Source organism: Falco rusticolus, chromosome Z, assembly GCF_015220075.1.
Source record: "Falco rusticolus isolate bFalRus1 chromosome Z, bFalRus1.pri, whole genome shotgun sequence".
NCBI lineage: Eukaryota > Metazoa > Chordata > Aves > Falconiformes > Falconidae > Falco > Falco rusticolus.
In genome coordinates, this window is record NC_051210.1 from 10,453,403 (window position 1) to 10,468,596 (window position 15,194).

At 39.3% G+C, this 15,194-nt stretch overlaps 1 protein-coding gene across 2 annotated transcripts in view; it reads right to left on the reverse strand.

Annotated features, from left to right (window-relative positions):
- The window catches only part of PLPPR1 (phospholipid phosphatase related 1), a 104,854-nt gene extending 90,635 nt beyond the window's left edge, over positions 1–14,219 (reverse strand). The window contains exons 1-2 of one of the 2 annotated variants that reach the window (XM_037374201.1): positions 14,137–14,219; positions 9,368–9,446 (exon numbers count right to left, since the gene is read on the reverse strand). The gene's annotated coding sequence lies outside the window, so the exon portion shown is untranslated. The remainder of the gene's footprint in view (positions 1–9,367; positions 9,447–14,136) is intronic. The other variant, XM_037374200.1, reaches the window with a different exon arrangement.
- Positions 14,220–15,194: the final 975 nt, after the last annotated feature.

Genomic DNA, 15,194 nt, shown 5'->3' on the forward strand with positions numbered 1-15,194 from the left:
GGAGGCTAGAAGAATGGAAATGCTTGCATTTTTTTCCGGATGGTAACGATCGCTGCCTGTCTTTCAGTGGATGCAATGCAAGGTGGCTTTTTGGTTTTTAGGCATTGTAGTGCAATCGGAAATGTTTTCGTCAGCTATTCTGACCAGCCTCACACACAAGTTCAGTGCTGGTGCATGCATAGAAGAATGGCTGTTTAACACCACTTTCACAAATGACATTTTGTTTTGAGACACTGCTGAAAACAGCTCAGCATATAAGCTGCCAAGAACAGGCTGCCTAGCTGATTTAAAACCACTGGAGTGAAACACGGTTATTATGCTGTTTATCTGCATACAAATCAAATGCCTTCATTCTCTCATCCATGTTTACCAAAAGAGCATCTGACTAACAAAACCTCCTGTCCTCTGGTTAGATCATAAACACAAAGATCTAACTGGGAGAAGAGGTGTGAGGGGGCATGGCAGTCCAACTTGCTAGCATACTTCAGTACAATGAAAGATGGAAACTAAGTCCCGTTATCTAGACAATCTTATAAGATTATCTTCTGTTTACACACAGGCCAACAAACCTATGGTGTGAAGGGAAAATGACGTAGTTACAATCAGTACAAGTTTTAGGGAACAGATGCCTTTTTTTTCATCTTCAGTTTGGATAAGCTTAATATGGTTTAGAAAGTGCTGTTTTCTAAGCCAAAAGAAAGAAAAGGCAGGCAGAAATGATTGTGTCACTACCATAGCCTTCACTGCCCTATACCAAAGAGAATTACTCAGGCTGAAGATACTGATCTTTGTTCCTTGAGGTAATGAGCTAAATGGTGCTGTTCAAATAGTTAGTTGCCTCCTACGCTGGCAGTGAAAAAAAAAAGGTGAAACCAACTGGTTGTCAATCTCAAAATTTCAGCAGCTACATTTTCTTTGCATGCTTTATTTTTCTGTCTTTTTAGGTGAAAGCACAGAATATGTGCAAGTGTAGGCTTGCACACAGTAGACTGTGAGATGTCCCCCAAGGGCCATGAGGAAACCTCACCTAAAATTAGATCAGGTAAAGTAGTTGAGAACATACTGCAATTACATAGTGCCATTAAAGTTAGGAAGAATTTAACTCTGCAAAAGCATTCTTTTTAAATACAGAACTTTTCAACAGAAAGCTATTTGGACTTTTAAAACCCTTCTTACAATCCTGAGCTGACAGAGAGTGTGTTTTGTATGTACTTGTCAGAGAAGAGAAGAGAGGAAGTCAGAGACAGAAGGAACTCAAACCCCTGGAAGTACTTGTTTTCAAATTTTAATTTTCAGCTTAGACATTCTGTAGATTTATTATGGGTAAAAGCCTTTTTAATTAGCCAAAGAAACTCCTAAAACCCATCAAAACCCCCTGAAATACTGAACAAGCTTTAACTTTCAAAATACAAAATAAAAAATATAAGTAGTTCTTTTCTCCCTTACCCCTTTACTCCCAGTTTGCTTTTGAGGGTTTAAACATGTCATCTGTGGATCAACAGGTTTTTCTGAGTACATCAAATAACAGTTTTTTCACATTTCCCTTACTCTTTCCGTTTAAATATTCAGGACTTCACACGTTCTCAGTAGTAAGCACAAGCTCCGTAAACCTTTACTTATGTTGGTGAATGTGTCATCTGCCTACATTTACCACGATTACTTAACGATTCCTATTCAGTTCTAGGAAGCAGAGGGAGGGCTGTCAAAATAAAAACAAATAAACCTCAGGATTGCATTCTAAAAGGGTAAGTTGTTCTGCAAAAGTAGTTTTGACTAATGGAGAGCTTCTGGCTGATACTTGTAAACCTATTGCCTTGCCTCAGAAGTCAGTGGAAAAGACTACTTTCAGCAGCTGCGCAACACGGCAAACACAGAAAACAACTCACCCTTCCCCAAGCATAGTGTATTTCCCCTTGCTATTCCCTGACAAGTGAAATAGAGGCTATATACCCCTGGGACGAGGTTTTAATTCTCTGCTTGTTCTACTTCTGTTACAGTTCTCCTTGGAGAATTTGATTTGTAACTGCTAGCAAGTAAAATGCTTTAACAAAAACAAAGAAAGCCAAAACAAAGAAGAGAACTCCGCATATGTCACACATCCTGGTCTTTCTAAATACTCTTTGCATTGATAAAAAGATCTTATATTTACTCCTATTAACATTATTACTGTCTCAGTTGAAAACACCCTTCCTCCTTCTCTTCTGGCTTTTCTTCCCTCCCTGCCTCCCTTTCTCCCATCCCTTCATCTTTCCCTATTTTCTTCAGACTGAATAAGCAAGGCACCAGCCTGCCCCACATCAAGGCAGACCCTAGATTTTGCATGTATAGAAAGAAACAATAAAAGCCCAGCCCCCTTTGCCCGTCCACCCTCTTCGATAGAGGCATGACCACAGGTCCATCCCTACCTCACAGAAATGGTTATTGATAGGTTAAAACCCAAATCAGTCCCCAAGAGCTGGCGGTGAAGTAGTTTCCCTCATTTTTCAGTCCTCCCATTAGCAGCAGTCTGATTTCAGCTTTTTGAATTAAGGAGACAGAAACATCTGTTAACGCTCACGTTTTGGAAAATGCTCTCCAGCACTGGAAACCAGGTACCCTTTAAAAGTAGTTGCATTTCAGATGATACACTGGCAGGAAACACATCTACATATTTGATAGAATATCTGTCCCAGAATTCTGGATTTGTTTAGGGCTCAAAACTGAGCCATGTATTAGACCTAATTCTACCCTAGTTCCACTGAGAGCCAAAATACTGTCAGATTCAGCAATAGCCAAACTTTGAACCCTTTCCCAACTTAAGGGTTTGCAGCAAGATAAAAGACATCTAATATACGTTTTTCATATGAATAACCATTGTGTTAAACATATCCCTGTTTTGCATCGTGCAGGTTTCTATTGTATAAAAGCAAGAACCTGTCTCTTTGAGAGGCCATTCACAGTGGTGGTGATACAACTTATTCCACCCTGCAAGGAGCCCAGATTCCCGTTCCACTGCAACTGGTAACAACCACTTCTAACACCTACTATGATCCTCCCTATGTCAGCAACAGGGAACTGAGCACCTTTTTAAAGACTCATTCTGTGAGTTTTGTGGATTCACTGAGTCCCCTCACCCTGAAGACAGAAACAAAATTTACACTTGCCAGTAAGCAAATACATCCTCAAACTTAGTATTCCAGAAACTAAAATGTGCAGCTCTTTAAAGCCAGCATCTCACGTGTGATTCTTGTTTCCTGAAGCCACAGTATAAATCCCAGGAGTTCATTTAGCCAAGGCAGCAGAAGGCAAATGCTGGGCCACATGGTGTGAACAGACGGGCACTGAGGCAATGCCAAGAGAACCTGCAGGAGCTCAGCATCACTTCAGCTGTGATCCACAGTACGAAATACGGCCTCCTTCAGGCTAAGAAAGAACCTTTTGCTGCCAGACCTTAGGCCAGATCAGACATGTAATCAAAGAATAATCCCAAAAATAGAGCGCTGTAACAGAGAAAACTGCAAAACTTTCAGGAAACTCAAACTGGAGCCTACTAGTCTTTCACTTTCTCAGATTTCCTTATCATTACTGTTGGATTCTCCAGGGGAAGTATTTACACACAGAAAAGTTGGACTCTTTACACTCAGTGGACTTACTGATTTGGTCTCAGAGAGGCATAATATCTTTTTTTGATGAATTACTAACAATGGAGACTGTTTTAGCAGGAACAAAGGGGTAAGCCTTCCCAATTTAAGTGAGAGAAAGCTGCATGATGTTAGTCGTATTTGCTCGGTCTCAGGAGTAACTTACAGGGCAAAAAAGCAACTAGAAACAAAGGAGTTAGATTAGTAAGGTGTGTTTGGCAGCAGATTTCAGAAAACCAGCACAGAAGCTCACTTGTTTAATGCACTATATAACATCAGATACTACTGAGCAATGGGAATGAGATTAAAGAAACTGCTGAGAGACTCATAAGGCTTCACTTTTGTTTTTAAGAACTGCTGCATACAGACAACCTCCCAGCTTCTTTGGTCTTTACTTCTGCTCTTTTTCTCCATGTCCCTACGCACAACTTCTGAATTGAGAAGTCCTTCAAGTACAACAAAGTCCTGATTATAAAAAGTTGGGGTGCTTTTTACGTGTTTGCTATCTCAATGAAGAATTAAAGAACAGTAATCCAGGATTCTGTTGGGAGTGTCACTTCAAAATGTTCATTTGCATGTCACCAGGAATGGCATTTTTTCCCTACTATCTTTTCATTACCATGTAATAACTTCTCAAACTTCACTGTCAGTACTAATTTCTGCATCTAGTGTACTCGGACAGTGCAAAAGTATTTGCCTGAAGGCAGCAGAAAGCCTCTGAGCTAGTTTCAAATGCAGAGGCTTCATTCCAGAAGTCTCCTCAACCCTAGCTTCTTTAACTAGATGCAAAGTCTCACTATCCTGCAAAGTATAAACCTTGCTCTCAATTTATTTATCCGCCGCATTGTTCACTGAAGCCAAAAGCACAGCTTAATCCCTCTGTGTGAACTGCAGTATCACGCCAGCCTCTGTCCTGGAGATGGAATTCAGACCTGCATTACACAACTGTAAAATAAGCGAATTGACATCTGCAATTACTCTGTGTTACACCAATACACTGAAGGAACGGGACGTGACATTTTATAAGCAATTGCACTGCTAATGCCACAAATGGTAGGACAAAGCAGGCCTTCGTACACCCTGTACCACATTAATGAAAGCAACGTGAGCTTCGCTTTGATCAAAAGCCGCCATCCCAAGTTTTACAGTATGCTATAGGAGTCTAATAATACAAAGCAATTTCAGCTGTCACTGAGTAAGATTTGGCTGTCTTTCCCTTGCTTTTTGCTGGGAGTGTGCTAAATCCTGCCTGCTTTTTTGCTGGTCTCTGACACTCACGAGGACATAGTGAAGGCTCCAGCTGATTTCAGACTTCAGATCAATCTTTAAACAGCAAAAGATTTCCATATATGATCTATGTTCTTAAAGATCCTTAAGGTAGTATTAGCTTTCTCATGCAACACATACAAGCTCATTTAAAACAGAGACTTCTTTACTCTTTAAGTCTTCAGAATAAAATCCACCATGGAAGTTATGTATGTTTATGGGAGTAATGTAAATGTTCAATAAGATCAGCTCTTATCCATATGTTTCAAGCATTTAGCCTGCAATAAAAGTAAAAACCAAAACCCAACAACAAAACAAAACAAAAAGAACAACCAAAAGTTCTTAAAGTCAGCATTAAGACTTTATATCGCAGAAGCATTCAATTTATTAGGGAAATGAGAAAACTAATCCATAAAATCTTGTTTCTAAAATAGAAAGAAATTCCCTGAAACAAATGAAGACCCAAAGCAGAAATAATGTACATCTCCAGGAGGGTCAATCTGCAAAACTGCTCTGTCCCACCTCATGATTAGAAACTTGCAAGGACCATCATAAATAAACAGCTACTTTGTAATTAAAAATCAAAGAAAAAAGTGCTAGAGTAGATGAAGTATTTCAGGTGAAGTGTTTGTCTCCTAATTTTACTGACCCACAGGCCCTTGAGAAACAAACCAAATCACAACAGTATGAAGTACTATCCTTGATTTTTTCAACAACAGTTCCCCTTAGGAAATGAGCAGCATAAGGAATAGAAGCCATGTCTCCCGCATCCCAGTCCAGTACCCCACCACTATGACACCATGAAAATTAGACAGGAAAAACTGAAAGAATCCTATCCTGAAATGTATTCGCCTTTTTTGTGTTCTGCTGATGAAGTTGAAAACGCAGTACACAGTCTGGTAAATTAAGATGTGGATCCTTCAGAGGTCAGAGCTGTATAATGCTTTTGGAGTTCTGGAGCCCCGGGCATAGCACTCTGTTAAAATTACCACATTCTGCAGAGGTCTTCCTGGATTATACCATGAGAAAGAAGTGACAGTACACACACGTGAAAGTATACACTCTGTCTGTGTACTGACAGAGCTGTGGGATAGTCAGCCAGACGGAATGTATCTGGATGTGTCACAGAAGTATTAAGGTTGGTATAAATGACATAAGAATATAAATGTCTGTGTCTGGATGGACAGGAATAAACAAAAGGAGAACCTATATTGTAAGAGTATACATGAATTCCAGGAGCAAAAGTGGGGAACACACTGCTTCTGCCAAGCCCAGAAGGTTGCACTCTGACACAACCACAGCACCACTGACCTCCAATCCCCACATTAGGAAGATGACAACAGGACTGAGCAATACTGCCTATGCTATTTCTCCAATAACTGAAGAATTTCCTTCTAACAGCCAACCACAGAAATGGACAAATATTCCAAACAAAAAAAGGCCACGAGCAGCAACCTTGCCTGAGATTAATGAAATCACAGGAAGCAAAATCCTGATGCACAAGACATTTCCACAGCAAGTGAAGCCTCCTGAAGGTAATGAAAGACCTGTACCAAACCTGCTGTGTTGTCTCCAGTCCAGAAGGACCCTAGGGAGGTAACACAGTGTCAGGCATCATCTGCCCTTGTCCTGTGTGTTGAACACAAGTGGTGCTGGACAGACTCCTTGGGAATGCAGGTCTTGGTGCCTGCAAATACGTGGGTGTGAGAATGAACGCAAGTAAAGTCAGCTTACTCAAAGGTGTTCTAGACGAATACAGCCTTTCTCTTCCCTAAGATATCCTATAGAGTCTTGCTACAATTATTTCCAAGAAACACGACATTCGCATGCTCATATGTTAAGTTGCCAGCCTGGGGATGGCAACTGGATGAACCCAATATTCATCTTTCCCTGTGCCTGCTCTGGTACAATGTTCCCGCTAATCATTACTTTCTGACTAGCCGTTTGTACAGCTCAAGTATTGTCCAGAAAGTTTTTCCAAACAAAGAAAAAGGTGGGGAAGAAAAAATTTGGAAAAGGCTTTTATGAACTTTTCCTCTATTTTTCATCTGAGATTTGGAAACCTGCCATTTTTTGCTGGTGTGGGAAAAAAATTTACATTTTGGGCAATTTTTACCAAGCAATTTTGTGAAAAATGTCTTTCACTTGCTAACTTCTTGTTTAATCTTTTCTGCCTTCATTATGCATTCTTTACTTAAATCACAGCCCTCTAGTAAAATGAAAAAGATAACAGAAAAAAGACAATAAATACAGTGACTGGAAAAGAAACCCCAACAAAGATCAAAACAGATTGAATGTCATTCCAAGTCTGTTCTTATTTCAGGAGAAATGCCAAAGGTTTCAAACAAATTGAGATTTTTGGTATGGATTCCTGTAAAAATTAATATGGTAGTTGCCATTCCATTCCATGTGTTCTTAGCACTGACTTGCTTCTGACAAGCGGTAACTAAGCAGAGATAAGTAAATAATATTTTGTACATATCTCATTAGAACAATGAAATGTAAGATTTTTCATCCTAACGATTCACTTACCATCTTAAGTCACTGTCTATAAATTCTCAGACTCAATTTTATATGTGGTTGTTAATGCAACCAAATGACAACCAATATCACAATTCTCTCAGTTTACTATCTTCATTCATAGCCACATAGTGCCTAGTGCCCTCTCCTTCTGAACAGGACATAGAAAGCGCAATAAGCATGGTTATATAGTCAGATACTAGGAGAATTTAAGAGTGGAAAACAGAAAAAGAAATTTTGACTTCTGGCAGCTATGCTTTGAGTCAGCTCACCATCTTAGGAGCTGCTGAACACTGTAATTAGATGCGGTGGAGTCCATCAATCTTTATTGTTTTCCGTAAAAATCAAAGCAGCTGAATAATTACATTCACATACCTAGTAAACTGCTTCTGAATACAGCAACATGCTGCCCCTTTTTACTTTTTTAAGCCACTTCATTTTGAAAAATCATATCATTGTTTCCAAGTGGAATTTCTGAACAACAAATCTATTCTTTTCTATTAGAACACAAACAAAGCTTTTTTCAGGTTTGAACATGCTGACATTTTGAAAAGGATGCCATGGTTTGTACAGGTCATTACACAACAGACATTCCCTGAGCCTGCTGAAACCAGTTGGAAAAACAGCTATCGCAACAGGACTGTGTATTCAGGACAACAATGCTGTTGCCTCTGCAGAAAATACCTGTCAGCTGATAAGACCATACTTGATCAAGGTATCAGCCACATCCACTGAAATCCTAAATACAGTGCTTCCAGAAAGAACTGCTTCTGGCACTGTGGAGCTTCCCAGTAATCCCTCTTAGTAATAATGCAAAAAGCTCGACAGTAAACACGGATATGCTGTAGTTAACAGTTTTAGAATGTGAACAGTTAATCTTTTAGAATATTTTACAGATAGAACCCGTACTTCCCAGCTTCAGTATAAGGCTCAAACCTCAACTGCGGGATGACATTAAAGGCACTTTACTCGGAATCAAATGCAACCCCTTACCATTCCTCATCTGACAACACGGGACTAAATTCAAGAAATTTTGCTATTAATTCTTACGAGTGACTACAGGATTTTCACATCTTTAGGGAGGTTAGGAAGGATGATGTTTTTGAAATTTTAAGTTGCACTGAAACCCAAAAGGCCTGAAAATATTATCTGAGTTAGCATTTTTCTTTACACATTAATAATTCCAACAAACAGTTGTTAGTATAAGGTCTCTCTGTGGGTGGTTTTTTTTCTGTTTATTTCCACTTTTGAATTACTCAAGGTAGTTTCTTCACATTATCGTATTTGCATACAATGTTTGTATTATAGCATTGTTCCATACTGTGATTGCCCATCCCTCCTATACCACAAGATTGTCTACCTCAAATGAGAATTCCCCTTCCCTCTCAACAGCAGCTAGGATTCCCTAATATCCATGCACTAGAGCAAGAAATAGAACTGTCTAAAGGATATGCTGTATCCTGGCAAACCAATAAACTTGTGTTTTCATTCCACATTGGAAATTGCATATTTTTCAGGATGCAATTTTCTTTAAATAGCTCATTTTCAGGTCCAGAAATTCAGGATCATATTTTTACTCACAGATACTTCTTTTCTTCCTTGATCCCTAGTCAGAAGTGACCAACTGTAAACCAGATCATGATAAAAGCTTAATTGATGCTAACGTATCTCATGAATTGTTTTGTATTTAATGGAACAGGGTTCTTAACGGCTTTACAGGAAGCACAAACAGAGACCTGCCCTCCTGAGAGAGAGATATACTCTCCATGGATGAAAGAAAAGCCAGTAGAATTCACTAAATATCATAGTGATAAATATCAGATTTGTGTGTTCCCTTAAAATACAAAGAACTCTCTATTTATTTAGAAAAACAGCTCTACATTTGACAAAGGAAAATGAATAATCCATCAGCTCTACATGCTTGACACTTGATGAAGAAGCTCTTGAACACATTTATTTACCACTCCCTCTTGATACCGTGAAGCCTCTCTTTTCTGATTTGTTTGGCATTCCATGGAAGCAGTTGAGCTGGCACATTTTCTGTAACACATCCAAATAAAAAAATGACCCAATGAGTGAACAACATAACCAAATATCTCCCAGCTTATACCTTTTTATGCTGCTCAACCCCCAACAGCAGCCTCTGGGAGTTCCTGCCTACCTTGAATCCTCCTGTCTTTTGCAACTGCTGGACACCTGCTGATGCTAAGGAAGCAAAGTAATGCATAAGGCTTTCACCTCTGCAGGAAGACGTCAATGCTCTCAAAATCAATACAATGTACTTCTAAAAGGCCTGTTCTTCCCATGTGTTTGTGACACCAGATTGGGACTCTGGAAAGACAGCATCAGCTCCTACCCCTGGAATGACACTGACTGACAGGTGACCAGCTTCACACAAGTCACTTCATCTCTGATCTTCACCATGTTTTATTTTTTGTAATTCAGCACTTGTAATTCTAAAGAAACTTTTCCAAAGAATCCTGTGAGCTAGATACTACATTACTGTCCCTCAGACAAAAAGGAAAAGCACATCACAACAGCTAGGCTACAGCTACTCAACTCCCATAAAGCTGAGTGAAGTGCAGCTGAGCGGTTGTGTATGTTTTGGCTTACTAAAACCAATGGCAACCTTTTTCTTCACTACAGACCTCTTAAAGAATAGTAAGATACTTTTTCTCCCAAGCTATTTTAGCAGAAAATTCAGAGTAGTCAACAACACCGCAGCACAAGGCTTCTTGTGACCCACTACCTGGGTTAGAAAAACCCTCTGAAACAACAAAGAAAGCAAATCCTTTGCAGCCCTGCTTATGTGACTGCTCCTATCTTGTCTGACACATTGGAGGCAACTGCCAAAGTTAAAAGGAGAGTTGTGACAGCATTAAGAAAAACTCTCACTCAAGCTGAAAAACATGCATATCATACTGAGGAGAAACATGGATATGCAGCACATATTCGCTATTGTACAGCCTCTAAATTGAGGTCAGGTATTTTTTATTTATTTTTTTTAATACACAGGCTTCCTTTCTTTCAAAATGCCTGAAAAAAAAGCTTCTCCGGGGCAGGGGGAACCCACACCTCCAAAAAACAATGAAACCCAAAGAAAACCCCACCCTACACAGCAGTACTCCCTCTTTTCTGGTCCAGTTAAGTTCACCTCTCTACTTACATTTGACCAGCGCATGGAACAGCGACATTTAAGTTTCTCCTCAGTTACACATCTTGCTCCTTGTCTAAACTACTGAACTATAGGCAAATGACAGTGAAGGACAGGTTACACTGCCATCAAGGTAAGAAATGCTAATTTCACTGTTACTGTAAGCACTTAAGTCTAAGCAGGTAATAGCCAGACTGTGGCATCATGAGTAAAATTGGACTCCACAGGAAATCTTGATGGAAACATTTAGAGAGGAAGGTACAGCTGAAAGTGACTAAAAGATGTTATATCAACTCATTTGCTTAAATCACTTGGGATTTTCTCACAAATACCTTCCCATGTATTTGAACAAAACTCAGTTCCTTCATGCTCTGTGAAAGTTGTATCACTGTATTCTCCATCAAACAAATAAAATCTTTGCAAGTGTGCAATACATAAGGACACTGCATACTCATACTAAGCTATTTTGCAAGCAAACAAGAGTTCAGATTAACTGTGACCAACAATTGCTGTACTGAAGCTAGAGATTGCAGTTTCTTACAAAATGCACGCAAATCATGCTCTATGCTGGTTCATTTTTAAATGTCAGCAACTTTCTGCATTCTAAAAAAACCCCCAGTAATCCTGTAATTGGTAAAGAATGTAAAGCCCCATTCAGGTTAAAAGAAAAACTAAACTATGTCGCCCCTAAGCTATTGTATTGACTGAGAGAAACTGCTGATTTTTAATCAGTGTATTCTGGCCTGTCCTGTTTCAGATCATGGCCCTGTTAAGCCACCTGTTAGTTCACTGGTGTGAGACACGGGGGTTTTTTCCTACACAGACCCATTAGTAATAACAGACCTCCTTTTTTATTTCCACTAAGGCATTTCAAATACAGTCAGCAATAAGCTTATCAACTGGCAAATGTTTATATACTATTTAATACCATGAACTGTGGTATTATATTCAAATAACAACACATATTAAATTTCATTTTGCATGTGGGAAAATAAAATGAAAGGATGAGTTTTGAAGCATCAACAGGATAAATAGATAGGATTCTACTTCATCATATTGAGTAATTATATCCTGGCACAGTGCCCAAAGCATATTCATCATGAAAAGACTACAGCGTACAGCACACTGCCAAAGTCTAACTTCTTCAAAGGCTAGACGACTCTGTCAGATCAGGAGTCTTACAGATTTGCTTGCCATTGCTGCGTTACGGGTTCCTGGAAAATTGTTGAACTGCAGTTCATCATTACAGTTCATTAACAGGGTCTATAAATATAAAAGCTGTGAATGACACCTCCATTGTGCAACTGTCTACATTGCACTGACTGCATTCCTTACGTCTCCCAGCTTGCAATGGGTTTCCCTTCAGGGCTGCTCCTCAGCCTAGTTTAAGCATCACTGTTTATACCGTAAGAAAACACAGTGTTGTTACCAACCTGCTGCTGCTATGAGGCTGGGCCATCTGTGCAGCTTAAAAAGAATTTACACTCAGCGGATCTCTATCTTCTGCTGGGTCTTTGCTTTGAAAATATGCTTTACTTCTGGCATTGTTTAAACTGCTTTATTCTGGTCTACAAGAAGCATTCTCAATGCAGTACACTCCACCTTATTAATAAAAAATTAAAAAGCACCAGCTAAAAAGCACCTAATCCACACATCACAAAATAAAAGGATTCAGTTCTTGGTTGCCAGACCCACACTGTCAGCCCTGGAGCAGATGCCATTGTTGGCTGCATTTGCTTGCCCTGCAGATTTGCCAAAGAGGATATGAAGTCAAATTTGTCATTTTCAAAATGCAAAATTTTTTGTTTTCTCACAACAGCCATTCTGTTGTATGTTATCCTCCCACCATGTTATCATTTATTGACCTCATCAAAGGTATTTTAACTGTCAGGTAATTCTCATGAAATACCATTCAGAAGATCCAGTGCCCAAATGAAACATGAAGAATTTATAACCTGCCCAGGGATACTGCACTTGAATATGCTTCCAACAAAATCAGTGGGATAAGATTCTTGGTGTCTTAAAATGAAGGTAACATAACCAACATGGATTTATTTTTTTCTTCTTGAAGTGAAATATGAAAGACTAAGTTAACCATACATAACTATACAAAATACTTTTTTCTCCCCTTTTCCATTTCAACAGCCCTAGTGCAGAGTTACACTGCTTAAATGTGAGCATGAGAAAAAGCAATCCCAAGTTAAAATTCCTTCCTCCTCTGATGCAAAAGCAGGACGGAAACACATGTGTGGTACTACCCCAGGCAGTCACCAGTGTATTGCACTGGCCTGCATGAACTAACACCCAAAGCCAAAAGCCAACAAGGAGTGGGCATGAGGACAAGGGGCTTGCATTACACTTCCAGGAGGATAGGGTTAGCACAGAGGACTGCATTTTGAGATGTTCTTTCCCCTCGTGGTGCTCAAGGCAAAGTGGTGCCACCAAGCTGCAAGGGACACAACAGGGCAGCTGGGGCTGGAATCAAGGGCTGGAGAAAGCCATGAAATGGGATTTCTTATGGCAGAGGTGAGGACAAATCTCATGTCCATGAATGATTAATGTCTTAGTAGACCTTGGAGAGGTTTCTTGTCTAAGGCCTGTCTTGAGAGGGAGCAGGCAGTGTTGATCTGTTCCCGTTTTTTCATTTCCAAAGGGAAGATGAAAAACCATATTTCAATCTAGTACCACAAACCCAGCCCGCCCCTTTCTCAATCACAAGCAATTTCTCCTTCAGGGAAGACCACAAAGCATGTAGGATTCCCCTTGCCTCTTCTGATGCTCAAGGACTTTTTTACTGTGATTGCTTGTTCTAAAGTTTAGCAGTGTAAGCATTTCTGAAAATTATATGGCCAGCTTGGAGAAAATGAGGGTCTCAAAGTCAATACAGACACAAAAATAGAAGCTCAGAACTGTTAATTCAGATTACAGGAAATGGCAAACACAAAAGAGTAAGGCCGTTGCCAGTTAAAAATCCCACTCTATCTTGGCTAATCTAGTTACTTGACTGGAAATTTTTTTTAACTACAAGTGCAACCTTATGCTAGCTGCACTGCATCTCTTCCATGATACAGAGTAAGAAGGTTTTCTTTATAAGAAAATCGGCAAAAGACACAAAAGAGACATGGCTCCTTGAAGAACTAGAAGACACAGCTGTGGATCTGTTCTTGTTTAAGAGGATTTTTAACTTCAAAAGTTTGTCCCCTTAACCAATTCTTTATGTGACAAACCTGTACAAGAAGAAAAGGCTCCTCTCATTTTAAAGCCAAGGAAAAATGCAAGATTTCACCTGTCCAAACCACAGCAATTAAAAAAACATTTGCATTACTTTGCTTTTCTTTTGATGGGACTTGAACTAAAAACTGAACCAATTACAGTCAGTTACTGCTCTGACGTGAGACAAGATTGACAGGTCTGGTACCAGGCATTTTACAGGCATCCTAAGATCAGGTAACTGTCTACACCTAGCCACAGCAAGACTGTAACTCACTCTTTCTAGGTCACAATATACCTTTTATTTACGGTACAAAACACCCACTAAAATCAATGAGAGCTTTACAAAAATAACTGGAGTTATACCTGGATCTCTTAGGACATATACCGAAGGCTGAGGCTCTGTTTGGTTCAGTTTAGAACAATCTCCAATACGTTTTAGTGTTCACTGAAAGGAAGAAAAAAAAGAAAAGAATTTATTAAAGATAACACAGATTTTTTAAATGTTTTTCGCAAGGGCAGGCTGATATTAAAACTGTTTTTATATTAATATACTTTTGTGGAGGATCTGAAAGCACTCTGAGTTTTTTCTGTGGAAGAACCAAAGCAATGCAATGGGAGTGCTATGGTTTACCTGCTATGTCTATGGACTTGCAAAATTCTCAAAGCCAGAAATAGCTCTTCTGCATGGAAACAAAGCTAGGAAGAAAGGCTAATACTCCAATGAAGAACACACTGAATTACTATTAATGACCAGACTGAAAATAGTCAGTTTACCACCTTGAAAACACAGTAATGCTTGTTCCTAACCTGCCATTATGCATTACTTCTTCCTAACAGAAAAAAGAATACCACTACAAGATTGAGTATCTACCTGTAATGAGAGTTTACTGGAACTTTATTTCCCATTGTCACTCTGCAAGCATCTCACCATAGTTTCATAGAAACTCCGTTATATTGTTGAAAGGATGGAAATATGAACACAGAGACTTTTTAATGTGCAGTGCTTGTCTCCAAATACAGCTATAAAACAAAACAAAAAAGGTTTGACATCCCACTCTTGATTTCACATTCCCAAACAGATGCAAAAGCTTCTCCACATGCAGTCAAACTTTCTTTTAACAACAGAGGGGTAGGGACGGGTGCCTGACTTTGCATTTGAAGGCAAGCAAAGTCTGAAGATAAAAAGTGACCAACTTAAAACATGTTCCACTTCAGATTTGAGAAGGCATTACCCCATTGTGACAGCAGAGGATCTATTTTGAACTTTGAAATTCCTTTATCTTTCACTCAGCAAGGGTAATGAGATGAAGGAGATTAGAGACCTGAGCTGTGACTTGAGACCTGAATAAGTTACTATTTTCTAGCAGCTTAAGAAGCTAGCAATGTCCTATTGATATTCCTTTACAACATCGCTTCAATTT